The 13,713-nt window shown below is 35.6% G+C and overlaps 1 protein-coding gene across 1 annotated transcript in view; it reads right to left on the bottom strand.

Moving 5' to 3' along the window:
• The window catches only part of LOC108134844 (hornerin), a 96,277-nt gene extending 82,840 nt beyond the window's left edge, over positions 1 to 13,437 (bottom strand). Inside the window, exons 1-2 of the mRNA XM_017255305.2 lie at positions 12,838 to 13,437; positions 6,112 to 6,282 (exon numbers count right to left, since the gene is read on the bottom strand). The gene's annotated coding sequence lies outside the window, so the exon portion shown is untranslated. The remainder of the gene's footprint in view (positions 1 to 6,111; positions 6,283 to 12,837) is intronic.
• Positions 13,438 to 13,713: the final 276 nt, after the last annotated feature.

The raw sequence follows: 13,713 nt of genomic DNA, 5'->3' as shown, positions 1-13,713 counted from the left end.
TGTATTAATTTTGTATTTTTTTTTTGTCAATGACCAAAATGATGTCCAAACGTTTTTTTATGTCAGTACTAAAAATAAAATAAAACATTTTTTAACCATTTTTAATTTTAAAATTTAACTGACAATACAAATATTTTTTAAAATAAAATCAAAATACATGTTTTTATAAATTTGTAAGAAGACCAAAATACAGCCTATGTAAAAATTTGATTCAGTTAATATTTTTAAAATTTCTTTCTGTATACTCCTGAATTTTTTGAGCGTTTTTCTCCATCGCCTATTTCTTGGTTTGAGACACTTTCATTTTCCACACAAACGAAATTGTATCATTACTCGCGCGCGCGATTTGCACGCGTTTCGCAAGCGTTTTGCAAGCGGTTACATTTCGGTCTTCTTTTTTTTCTAGCCAATTAAAGTCGTTTTTCCTGCACCTAAAGTTGTTGTTATCATTTGTTGTTGTTGGTTTTGCTGTTGCTGTGAAACCGGAAATTTTTGTCATTAGCTGGGAAATTTTATTTTCGCTTCGTTTCATTTTCGGCGATTTTTTCTCATCCGCTTTTGCGAGTCTCTTTCAAGGATTTGTGAAGCGTTTTCCTGACCTTATCCTCTGTGAATGGAATGGTCGCCGGAAAAGAGGAAAATCGCAGAGTGGGAGCGTCAAGAACTCCATATAAATGTAAATGTATATATGAAATACACCTTATTATTTATTTAACATATATTGAATTGTAAAAAAATCTATTCTTTAGGTTCGTGGCTCAATTTATTTACTTAATAATTATTTCGTTTTAGTTTTGATTAAATTATATGTAAATATTATTGTCATTTAAGTGTGGTAACGCTTTTCAAAATTTGTAAAAGCACGCAAACCTTTATTACGATTTTGTAATATTTTGTTTTTAGTTTACTTCTAAATTACAGGGTATTTCCCTTTCAGATACCATATACGAAACAGGTTCTTTTTATTATATCATTTTACTTTTGTCAGTTTTCGGGCTTTTTCTCCTTTTTTGTCGCCTTACAATTTTTATCGAGCTATGCGAATTTTCGCTAGTCGCCTCCGCCCTAGGAAAATTGACCGCCTCCCGAATCCACCGCCCCTTTTGCTGGCTGTTGCTTTATCATTTTTCTTCGTCTGCTTTCCCCTCTGCTGCCATATCTCTCGCTTTGTATTTGGCCAAGCTTAGTTTTTGGGTTCGAAGGCGACTTGCACTGCCAGCGACATATATTCAACCAAAAAAAAACTCTACCGAAAAAAAAAAAAAAAAAAATATAGGAAGTGGGGGGTAGGGGGTTATGCTAGGAAGCAATACATTCACAGTTTGTGTTTGTGTGTGTGTGTGTGTGTGAGGGGACAAATGATAAATGAATTTGTGATAAATGAAGCATGTGGCCAAAAGTTGAAAATACTTTTTACACACAGTTTTGGATTTCGTTTTGGTGAAGGGCAATAGGAGGGTGAAGGGGGAGGTGGGAAAATGGAAAATGTTGGGGGTTGGGGGGTGGGCGGCTGAGGTTTACGGTGGGCGGTTTGCAGTAGCCAAACGTCTATCGAATTATGAATGGGAAAGGCGCTTATTGCCAGGTTCAGATATCAGCAATCCGACAGTTTTGGACAAAGGCTCGCTTCATTAACATTGCCTTTTCCACCAGACACCACACACCACGCACCCACCCCCCAAACAAGACCACTTTTACCTGTTTTCCCCAATTTCCCACACCACTCCACCCACACATTTCTGGTCTTTATTTTGCTATGCAAACTTTTCTGGCATTTTCCAACTAATGGAGGTGCAGGGCAGATCTTTAGGTTCTGCAAATGATGGGCATGATTTGCTGTTCGATTTGTAAGTAGGGCACTTAGGGAGAAAAGGGAGCACAATAATATGATAATACATACAAAGAAGCAAGCAAAAAAAGATAAAATTGTACCACAAACATAAAGTAGTAGGGCTTTAGTGCTGATAAGAAGAGAATTAGCACAACAAACGCTAACTTCACTTAATCATATAAGAGTAACCAATTTATAATATATTTAAATATAAATAACTTTGAATTAAATATAAATCAGAGTTTTAAAAATTACACATTGTGCTTAGAACCTTCATAGTCTGATAAAAAGTATTTTTTTTTCTTCAGTGATATTTTCACTCTAGTTCCAGCTTCTTCTTCACTTTTTTTTTTGAGAAAGTAGCCAAACAAGTGGATCAGAGAAAGGAGGAGAAATGGGAGAAAGAGGGACCCAAGAGGTGTGGGTGAAATGGGCAAGTGTGAGTGGGAGAACAGAAGTGGAGCGATTACTTTTGAATAGTTTAACAGCTGTTCCAAGTAAGTGTGCAATGGTGAAAAAGGCGGTAGGAAAAGTGGGAGGATGCAGTAAAATAAATGGTCAAGTAATTGGGAATCGAGATTGGTGCGGGGATTAAGTTGAAAATGAGTGGCTGTTTTTCACAGTGAATCAATCTTGCTTGAGAACTGATAAAAAATGCAATCTAATGGCTAGATTCGAAAATAAAAATAAAGCACAAACGAGCTGCTGAGATTATTTATATTATTCAATTTAGTACTTAGCACTGCAGTTTATGAACACAAAATACTATTAATATTAAATTCATGTTTTCCAGCCTGCAAAAATTAAAACCTTTTGACTTTTGCAACTAGTTTTGCACCCACACATTCACACTTTAAAAATACACCTTTTTTTTAATGGCGATTTTCAAGAAAACTTCCCACTTGATCCATGGAAGTTGATGCCACAATCCAATCCCAATCTCGATCCCGACACTCTTTCCGGATCCAGAATGGCTAGACGTGGTCTCAGGTCTCAAGGTGCCCATTGTTTGGCAGTTGTGTGTTGTTGGTCAGCTTGTGTTGCCATGTAAATCAATGCATTATTTTCCCACGTCGTTTCAACAAAAAAGCCAAAACTCATTTATCAGAGGCGGCATTTCAACAACAAAAGGCAGCCACACCAACAACAATAAAAACAGCGGCCCACACAACAACAAGAACAACAACAACAACAACATTGGGCGCAATATCGAACAAGAAATGAGCAGCATCATCATTTATATAGCCCATAACCATTGCCCATATAAGTCCGTACATTTGGCGTTATGTATGTCTGTGTGTAAACAATCGTATGCTGATGATTATATAGTGTGATGCCTATTATCGCATCAAAACGAATTCAATCGAATCTAACTTGGGTATTTTTTGAACTGGGTATGATTAAAGAGTTAAGCAGTTGGTGGGCAAAGACTTTCGTATGAGTTAAGAATACACTTTCATACCAACGTCGCGCATGTTTTTAAACCTATATCTTTTTATTAATATATTTCACAAAATATTTTAATGCATACAAAATATATGGGTAGTTTTAAAAGATTTTGTTTTATTGATAAGACATTGTGTTGTTTTATTTATATAATGGTTTTTCCCTAATATTATAAGACTTTGATACGATATCCGAGTAATCACAACTCTTTTCTAATTATAACCTATAAAATTCATTATCATAACTTTATTTACTTTACCACCCAACTTCGAATCTTCTGAGAGCATTTTGTGTTCGTATTTAGTCCCCTTAGTTTTCCCTCTATTCCAATTCTTTGATTTCTTTGTTTTTGTGGTGGGACAACAAACATTTAATTTATGGCCAACATTTAATTGCGAAAATTCAGCTTGTTTGTGTCGGATTTCTGGGGCGTTATCCAATGCATAAATACGCACACATCCCATCTATCTGAGAGCACATATATTTTCGTATATATATTTCAAATAATGACCACAAAACTGTCATTAGACACGGCGCATAAACAGTCGAAACAATAATAAAGGCGCAGAGAGGCAGAAAAAAAGACGACGAAAATTAAAGTGGATGGCAAACAGAGCGCATCGATGGCATTGAATAATAATATTTCACCGCTTCGCCAACTCCTTCAGGTAATACCACTGCCACATCGCCCATACACTTTTCTGGTACTTCTGGTACTTCTTTGCCGCTGTTTGTTCATAATTTGTTTATGTGCCGTGTTTGTTGGCCTGTTGGTGTTTGGGGAGTGAGGAGTAAGGAGTGAGGTCTCTGCATATTCCATTGATTTAATTGATTTGAAAAAAAAAGGAGAGAAAAAATTCAAATCACGAAAGTGTTAGGAAATCGAGCGAAAGAAGTAAGAAGACTCTCAGAACCCTTCCAGCCATCTCTCTCTACCTACCGATATACCCCCTCTCTTTCTGTTTAAACAGGTTCTGTCAGCGAACTGTGAAGAATTCTTTTTTCCGTGCACGGCAAGAAAATGTAAGTCTGTTTTTAGAAAGTATTTAAATTGGTATGATTGGGTGAGCGATTGGCAAGGCTTAAATTGTGTGAAAATCGCGTCATTATATTGTAAGCATGTGGGCATTTAAATGCACATCGTTTGGATACTTTCTTTTACCAAATAATCAATCTATGTTTGTTTAAAATAAAATAAATAATAAATTCTTTAAAGTTTTAATATTATTTTAAAGCCAAGTAAATCAAAGATTTGCAAATTTGAGAGAAACTACTAAAAATGTTCCCTTATTTTTTCCAAGTGTACCGGTTTCGTGTTTTTTTTTTTCTGTTTTTGAACCTGCGTGCCCAAGAGTCAGCATTCCTGCCCCTCTCGCCATCCCCCTTCCACCACTCCCTACTCCCTATCGCTACCTCTCGCTCTGGCTCTGTTTAAAGTGAAAACCTGTTTTCTCAATAATAAAAACTAATTTATTTACTAGTTGTAGGTACAAAGAACAACAGCAACAACAACAACAACGAGCGAGGCCCAAAGAAAACGACTGAGAAATATACTCCGAAAAACCATGGCGACAAAATAAAAGAGCAAAGGAGAAGGAAGAAAAGGTTCGAAAAAGGGGGAAAAAAAACTGCGTGTGTGGCTAATCAGAATCAAATTGATTTAAATTTGAATGGTTCGACGGGTAAAGTGCGAGTCCATAGAAGGGGGCGGAGCGGTGGAGGGGGGCGTGGTGGGACAGGTGAGCGGGTTTTAAGTGAGAAAAAAAAAGCGATAAGTTGTTCCCGACTTAAGTGAAGTTTGCTCTGCTCTCCTCTTCTTATCTGTAATTTCTGATTTTCGACCATTTGGAATGTCGATCCCATTTTTTTTCCCGGCCTTTCAAAGGCAAGCAAAAGTTTGTTCAGGTGGAACAAATATTTAAGGGATAACATACATTAGGCAATTTATGATTGGTGCATTTTTAAAAGGTTTTTGTTTAGTTTTTTGAGTCACTTAAAACAGAATAAGATATATTAAATTTTAATTCCTATTATTAGATATTTTAACAACAATGTATCTACAAATCAACCTATCTTAAAAAACACTAAACTAAATATAAATATTGCAAGAAAATTCTTTACAGAAAAATACCCCAACACCTTTGGCGTCACGCAAATTTTAATGCACTCCAAAACTATTGGAATTTTCCTTTAACTAGACAAACATCAATAATCACAGGTGAGCGCTAATTGTAGCAACAAATATTTGTCGATCGAGGGGTATAGGAAAAAGAAGACCCGAAAGGAAAATCCAACGAGAAGGGGAAAACTAAAATTCGAACTTAGGAAATTTTCAAAGAGTTTGCAGCTGCGATTGTTCTTGTTGTTGTTGCTGTGTTATTATTGTTGCTGCTGCTGCTGTTTTGGGTTTGTTGTTTGGAAAATTGCAGGCAGCGAAAAGTATTTAGGGGAAAACTGAAACTGAAGCCGAAGCTGGGCAAAGAACAATACCCGAAATACGAAGAAAGTATCTTAAAGATAGCAAACTGCACGAAAGCCAAACAAAAGCAGCGGAAGTACCCGTTGGGGGGGGGTTTATGGTTGGTGAGATTGCGGATAAGATGGCTGGTTGGTGCAAAGTATCTACAAGTCGAAAGCGCAAAGTTTAGCGCTCACTTTTGACACAGTAGACGAGCTACAAGATACACACGAGCCGAAAGATACAGATGCGGATGAGTCAGAGGAGGGTTGGCTAGTTAATAGTGTATAGTGCATAGTGTATAGTGGCTATTGGCCAGTGGATGGTGGATAGTGGATAGTGGGGGCCTCAGTTGACAACAGGTGGCTTCACTTACCTGTCTGTTTATGTTTTACGCTCTCCAGTTGTTGTTCTTGCCTGCTGCCCGCCTATGTTGCCGTTCAATTACTCCGGCCTGCTGCTCCAACCTTTGTTTTTCCACCTGGTCTCAAGAAAGCTGGACTCTGTGCCCTGCATCCAACCATGCGCCAAAGTTTCCAAAGTTATGCTGCAAAAAGATCACAGGAGTGAGTGGGGAAATGGCCATCGCAAATTCCGAAAGGTAAACAATAATAGACAAGCAAATTGCTAAGCAATATTGACGTTTTTGTTTCAGGAAGAAGTTTTTGTTTGAAGTAGTAATAATAAAGGAATACCAAATTATCCTTGTTAAAATATATTTTATAATTAATTTAAAGAAAAAATTAATACTTTTTCATTCCAAACATCAACAAATCCAAGAAAATTAATAACAAAAAATATACAATGCAAAAAGATTTTTGTGTAGGCTTTCAAAAATGTTTTGACAGCCAATCTCGTTTACCAAGTGATTCATGAATATTTATCATATTTTTTTTTTGTTCATGATAAAACTTTAGAAATTAACACTTTTATGTGGGCAATCCAGTTTTGGGACGGCCCAGAATTTTAATTCCATGCAAAACTAACAACTTTCTGAGTCACGGCAGACGACCGCAAGCCGAGATTTATAGATGACAAGGAGAAGATATATATTTTTACTGGTCTGGCCCTTTAAGCCCGTATTTAAAGGCCTTTCATTCCCTTTTTTTCCTCCACCAAAAGCCTTTTCATCTTACGGACCATGACCCCGGGCTAAGCCTTTCTTGGTTCAAGCGTTGCAAACTTGCCTCAAGTTCAATTTTCTTTTGTCCTATAAAAAAAAGAAAGAAAGAAAACAAACTACTAAATAAAGTTAAATGCGCCAAGCGAAAAAAGAAGATCAAACTTTTGCTAGTCTTGGCAGAATTTTCTAGTCATTGCAAAAAAATTAAGTGAATATAAAAATGTGTGTTTCGATGTAGATGAACTTTTTGGTACCCCGGAACTTGAAAATTACTTAGCACTGATTGGGTGGAGTTTTTAAAAATATAGCTATTATTTTTAAAGAGTTTAATAAACGTATAGTTTACAAAAATTTTAATGCAATTACATATAAGCAATTTAAGATTACATTACATAAGAACATGGAATGTGTTTATATGTTACTTTTTTTAAAATCATAAGCAAAGATATTTTTTCAAAAGTATAATGAGGGTATAATTTCTTTAGAAGATATAATTTTTAAGCTACTCGAAAATACTAAGAAATTTAAGATTGTATTACATAAAAACATGGAATGTGTTTATATGTTACTTTTTTAAAATCATAAGCAAAGACATTTTTTTAAAAGTATAATGAGGGTATAATACTCCTTTTTAGAAGATATAATTTTTAAGCTACCGAAAATACTCTTTGCCATCCATTGGCAAGAATTTTGAACAGAAAAAGTCGGCAGAAAACAGCGTGAGATACTCAATCGAATTAAAATGCATTCGAGTAGCAATGACACTGACACGCCCCCTCGCACCGCCCCCTCAACCGAAAAGACGAAGAGCCGAATACGCAAAAAACAAAAAAAAGGCAGAGAAAAGATAAAAAACGATACGAAATGGCACGGCGTCGGCAACTTAAACTGTGGCAAAAGTTATTGTAACTTTTGCCCGCCGGCAAGGCAATGCCAATTGAGGGGTTTAAGGGTTTTCAGGGGGTTTTTAGGGGGATTTCAGGGGCGGGTGCTATAAAGGGGGAACACATCCAACTGATACTAAAACTGAGGCGCCACGCGCCTACTTGCCACGCATTTCCTTCCACATTCCCGCTGAAATCTTCTGGTTATTTTATATTATTTTATTTTTTTTTGTGACCTCAATCTTTAGTTCAATGCGTGACTGAACGGGGATGAAAAGGGGGTCATGAGGGGGCGGCAGTGGTTTTTCGGGCCGGAGTCTTGCCAACTGTGACTTTTTTATTCAACAACGACAACTTTGGTCTGTTTTACAGGACCAAGATACAAAGAAAACAAAAACAAGAGCGGAAGCTTGGAACCGAATAATATAACACGCTTGCAGATATGACAACTATGAGTTATTAAAAGACACTTTCATTTTATTTTCATACAATTATATAGATATAAGGTATTTGTTGTCTTTTCTATAGCAGCAAAGTTAACTTATAAAAAGATGCAATCTTTAAATTTTTAAAATCTAAATTCAAGTATCCTTAAAAGAATTATTTAAAGACACATTGATTTTATTTTTATACTAACATTAACAAATATCAGGTATTCGTTGTGTTTTTTAAATGTTTAATCTTTAAACCTTTTAAATCTAAATTTAAGTATCCTTAAAATTATTGCTCTAAGAAACATAATGAATAAATAATATAATTTTTGTAAAAAAAAAAATCCCCTTACAATATGACACTATACTTATGTGTTTGTACTTTTACCTTACTAAACTCAAAGGTTTTTCATTCATAGCATTGCAAACTTTCTAAAAATAGTATTCATCTCCTTTTATAGGGTATTAGCACCCAAAGGCCAACCAGAAATCGTAAGAAATTTCTTTCTTTATTCCACAGGAAGTGGTATGGGGATTCGCTTACAAAGATGCTATTTAAATGATTAAACGCTCTGAATTACCGAATTTATCTCATGTCTTTTTGGTCAGGGCCAAGTTCTTTTGCGTTTTTGTTCTTTTGCGTTTTTGTTCTTTTCGTTTTTTGTTTTTTTTTTTTTTGCTGCTGTTTCGGTTTTTATTTCATTCGTGATTTTTTGTATTTCGCTGAGATATCATATGGAATGAATGACATTAAGTCGGGCGAAAAATCACGCAGCGACCGAACAGCTCCCTTTTCATTAACATTTACCATTTGGGCTAATCGATTTGAGTTTTGATTTGATATTTTGCATTTTAATTCGAGCGTCATAAAATTAAAATCTCTTTGGACAAAACGTTTAATATGGAAACAAGGATGGCATGTAAAGTGAGTGCCCAAAAAAAGATGAGTAGTGCGGGGGCCAAGCAAATAAAGGAAGATGAAAGAACTTTGATTTGATTCCATTCGATTGACTTGAGTCGAGCAAAGCTTCTTTCTTTGATTTAAATTTAATTGATTTATATATTTTTATTTTGCAGATTGTTATAAGTTTAATTGAAATGCTTACTTTCTGTATACTATCAACTGCGAACAAAAGATATTAAATCTTTTACTTGTTTTATTATTAAATGACTATTTTAAACCTACAAAACTATACTTAATTTTTTAGAGACAGAAACTCACTATTTAATGTTGTAAATTCTGAAGTTGCAAGGCCAACCAAAGACGTCTTTATCTTTGATTTGTATCTTAATTACATGACTTTTGTTTACTCACAAATACAAAATTCATATTTTTAGAAAATGTGTTAAAATGGGTTTTCTTACATTCAAAAGCCAAGCAAATTTTGTTTAATCTTTTATTTGTCAATTAAGTGACTCTACATTTAATATGTTTCCAGTTGAGACACAACTTCTATTGCATTTTCCCATACAAAGAGCAGAAAATTTTGTAGAAACTACAAGCATTCACACGCAGTCAAGGGAAGAAAACATCTCTGTCCGGGGCTCTCAGCTTGTCACGGGTTCAGAGACATATCAAAATTAAAAATTATTTCTTCGAAAGATAATTTCGTCTGACATTTGCTTTTTCCCCCAGCAATTCAGAGATCCAGAACGTTGCAAACTTGCTGACATGTAGTCATCAACGTGGCCCCCGCCGCTCCTTTGTGGCCAAAGGAGTGGAAATTGTTGGCCAGGTCAAGTGGTTGACCGTGAATGAGCGAAAAAGACAAAAAAAAAAAAAAATATGAGAATGAAAATGGAGACACAATTGTCATATGAGCAAGAGCATGACAAAACTGTTTTCTTTTTTTTTTCTCCTTTCTCTAGCGAAGCGAGGAGAGAAAAGTTTGCCACACACACAAAACAATTTGTCGATTGTCAAAAGGGGGAAAATGCCAAAGGCGGGAAGGAGTACGTCCGTTTAGTTAGAATTTTTTTGTTCAAACGTTTATCAGCCCAAAGCAATCAAAGTCAAGTTACCATGGGCGGCCGCCTACCCCTTCCCCCTTCCCCCTTCCCCCTCCTCACTATTTCCCTTTTAAAACTTCATTTCCTATCGCTACGCACATATTGAAAAATCATTTGGAAATTTAATATCTTCAAAGAGTTTATTCTTTCTTTGCTCAATTAAAATGGCAACTACCAGGGAAATACAAATAGTATAAAGAAACCAATTGAAAAGAACAAGTTCTTATTTAGTTTACTCTGCATAAATTGTAAGCCCTTCTTTGATAGGGATAAATAAATGAAAATATTCTAATGGAAGGCAGATCGTTATTTATTTAAAAACGCATACAAAACCTACCCGCACAATAAAGTATAGGAAATAAATTAAAAACAATATATAATAAGAACAAAAACAGTCAAGGGTTTAAACAAATATCATCTTATCAAACTTCCATTTTAAATAGTATAATATTTTAATGTGGGAAAGAAAAGAGTCTTCGTTGACACTTATTTTATTGAATTAGAAGTGTGTGGTTGCATACATGAATGTAAAAAAGAAATAAAACCATTTCCAAGTCATAGTTGCACAATATCTTTTACATGTGGTGGCACAAATTTTATTATTTTCTCTTCTGGTTAAATGTAATCAAATCTACTTCAAACTTGCTCAAAAGTAACAACCAAGAGAGCAACCTTTTCTTCTTTCAATTTATTTAACTTCTCATAACGTTTTCATCTTTATTTTCCGTTTATTTTCATTTGTCGCACGCGGCGACTGCAATAAAAGTTGAATAAATATAACCTTAAACGGAAGACACCACAGCAAACAAATAAACAGCAGAAAAAAAAACAGCTAAAGAAAAACAGTACAAAATCGTAAAAAAAAAAAATTAAAATAATAATAAACAAGCAAATTGAAACTCTGCTCAGGCCCTCGGCTATTAAAAGGGGAAAAGAAAAAAGAGAAAGAGGAAACCAAGACTATTGAAGACTTTGACTTGGGCTTCCAATGAAGGAAATTCTAACATAATTAATAACTGAAAAATACGTTAAAAAACGTTGGCTAAAATTCATGCGAAAAGATACTATTGTGTAATCTTCAATCTCTAGTCTTTTAAGTACGCCTATCTGTCATCTTTGTCCTATATCTTTGTGGCAAGAGTCTTCTTCGATTTCCTCTTTAAGCTGACATTGTTCTCAGCGACATTTGCATTCAACTTCATTCGGCCCGTTTATATATATTTTTTTCCATTCAAACCGAGTTTATTCCGTTTCCTATTCCCCGTTTAGTTTTATAGCCTGACCGGGTTCACATAATTCTTGGACCTTTTTTAACTTCTTATTACAGTTAATGGCGATGTTAACTAACTTTTTGTGGCTTGCCTGATTTATTCGAGCATCTAAAAAATGTCTTGTAAAAATGTTTATATCTTGAGTTGCTTTTTCTCGAATTCTTTGCGCTTATTTCTTTAAACTGCTTTTAAAATAGTATTTTTTCGATTTAAATTAAGGAAAACGCAGAAAAATGTACCCCTCTACGAAAGCTAATATATCTGATTTTCAACTTTACTGATTTGACTGTAAAAGTAACCTAGATACCATCTTGATTCCTAAAACCTTGGAAATTTGGACATTTCTGTTGCTGTTAATATTTAACTTAGTTTTGTTTAGTTTATTAGCCTGTCCCTTGGAATTTTATCCTCAACTTCCTCCCCATGAGGCATATTGTGATCTGCAGCTGACGTAGACCGCAAAAATTGAAATTTGTATTTAGATTCCACTTAATTGGCATGCGAATTGGCTGTGGCTCATTAGCCCCAAACGTCCCCTTTGCCCCCTAATTCCTGCCAAAGCCCTGTTATGCAACACATTGCCAAGCACTTAACAATGTCAGGCTCCCCCTGTTCCCGCCCCTCCCCTTTCCCCCTGCCCCCCTTGCCAGTTGCCATTAAAATGTCATGCACTTGGCGCGCTAGAAACTAAAAACTACGGTCCAAATTGACTAAATCGAATTTTATAGGAGTACAAATGGCGTTTTATCTACAACAAAAACTCTAAAAACGAACTCCTAATTAGAATTCATTAAAATTGAATTTTGTTCACTGTTATTTTAAGAGGTTCAAGTTTTAGAAGATAAAATGCATTTTTTTGAAAAAAAAAACACCCTAGAATTAAAGATTTATGTTGAATTTTTATAGCACAAAATTAAATGCTACATTTTCAATTCATTCTGTTCAAAAGTGAAATAAATTAATGAATCATATTTTTGTGCAGCTCTAAGCATTTTAGATTTAAGATTTTGTTTGGTCTAGTCATTATTTAACGTTAAATACCTTTGTAACTCAAAATTGAAGTTAAACAGTAAAACCTGAAAACATACCATGGTGCAGAAAAGTAGTAAGAAAGGGACAAAAATTGGAAGATACGTAGGGTTTTGGTAGAAAGAAAACCACAATACAAGGAACAATATAGTAATGCGAAATGCACAATAAAGAGCGAGCCAAGAAAAGGGAGAGAGAGAATCTGATCTGATCCTCTCAAAAATGAGAGAATTTTTATCTACTTTCCTATCTATCTCTTTCTCGCTCGCGCAAAATGCAAGTGAATGGTGCAGCAGCAGCAGCAACAACAAAACAATTTTTACCGTATTCTTTTTGTCCTCTTCTTTCGCTCACCTTTCTTCCTTATTTTTTTTTGTTCACAGACTAAATTTTTCGGTAAATTTGCCACTTTTGTTTTGTTTCTCGAATTCCTTCGTACTTTTCTCTCACTTTTTGGCACTGGCTTTTAATTCTCAGCTCAATCTCCTTGATTTGGCTCACTCACTGATTCGTTGAAATTTTTGTATTCGTTTTGGGGGGCACAGTAAAAAAAAATTGGTAAAATTTTGGAACTTATGTATGTTTATGCCTTTTTATTTTCGATTTTGATGTTGTTGTAATTTATATTTTCGCACCGAAAATCCAGGAGCCAACCGAAAAGAAAATAAAAAAAGCGCAGGCGAAACAAATTCGGTGCTCGATTTCGATTTTGGGTATTACGAATTACGAATTACGAAAAGGCAATTGCAGAAGCGGAAAAAGGAACCGGTTTATTTAACAATTTCTCCCTCGCCTCGCTCACACACACGAACACCGACGCACAGCAGCAGCAATAATAACATAACACACACACACGCGCGCGCCGAAAGGCCGAAAAAGCCGAGTTCCGAATTTCCTTTCCCGTTATATTTTTTGCCGCCGAACGCAACGAAGTCCAAATTCGATTTGAATCGCGAGCGGAGCGCCAAGCAATATCGCAACTCCACTTTCCACGTTTGCCGTCGAACATTGGGCCGGCTCGACGTCTGAGTTCGATGCGAACTTGTATGGCCACAGAGCTGTTTTGCCCTGTTAGTTGTCCTCTGTGCCGGTGTTTGTGCGCCATGTTATTAACAGCGGGCGAACTCGCTGCGAACACGGTTCGGAGCAGATGTTCGACAGAGCGAGCCTGCAGAGCCTGTATTTGACAGGCTTGATGTTCGAGTTGCATGTGTGGACCTCAAACAAATT

The sequence above is a fragment of the Drosophila elegans genome, unplaced genomic scaffold, assembly GCF_018152505.1.
Source record: "Drosophila elegans isolate 14027-0461.03 unplaced genomic scaffold, ASM1815250v1 contig_149, whole genome shotgun sequence".
NCBI classification, from domain to species: domain Eukaryota; kingdom Metazoa; phylum Arthropoda; class Insecta; order Diptera; family Drosophilidae; genus Drosophila; species Drosophila elegans.
This window is presented reverse-complemented; position numbering and strand designations above follow the sequence as displayed.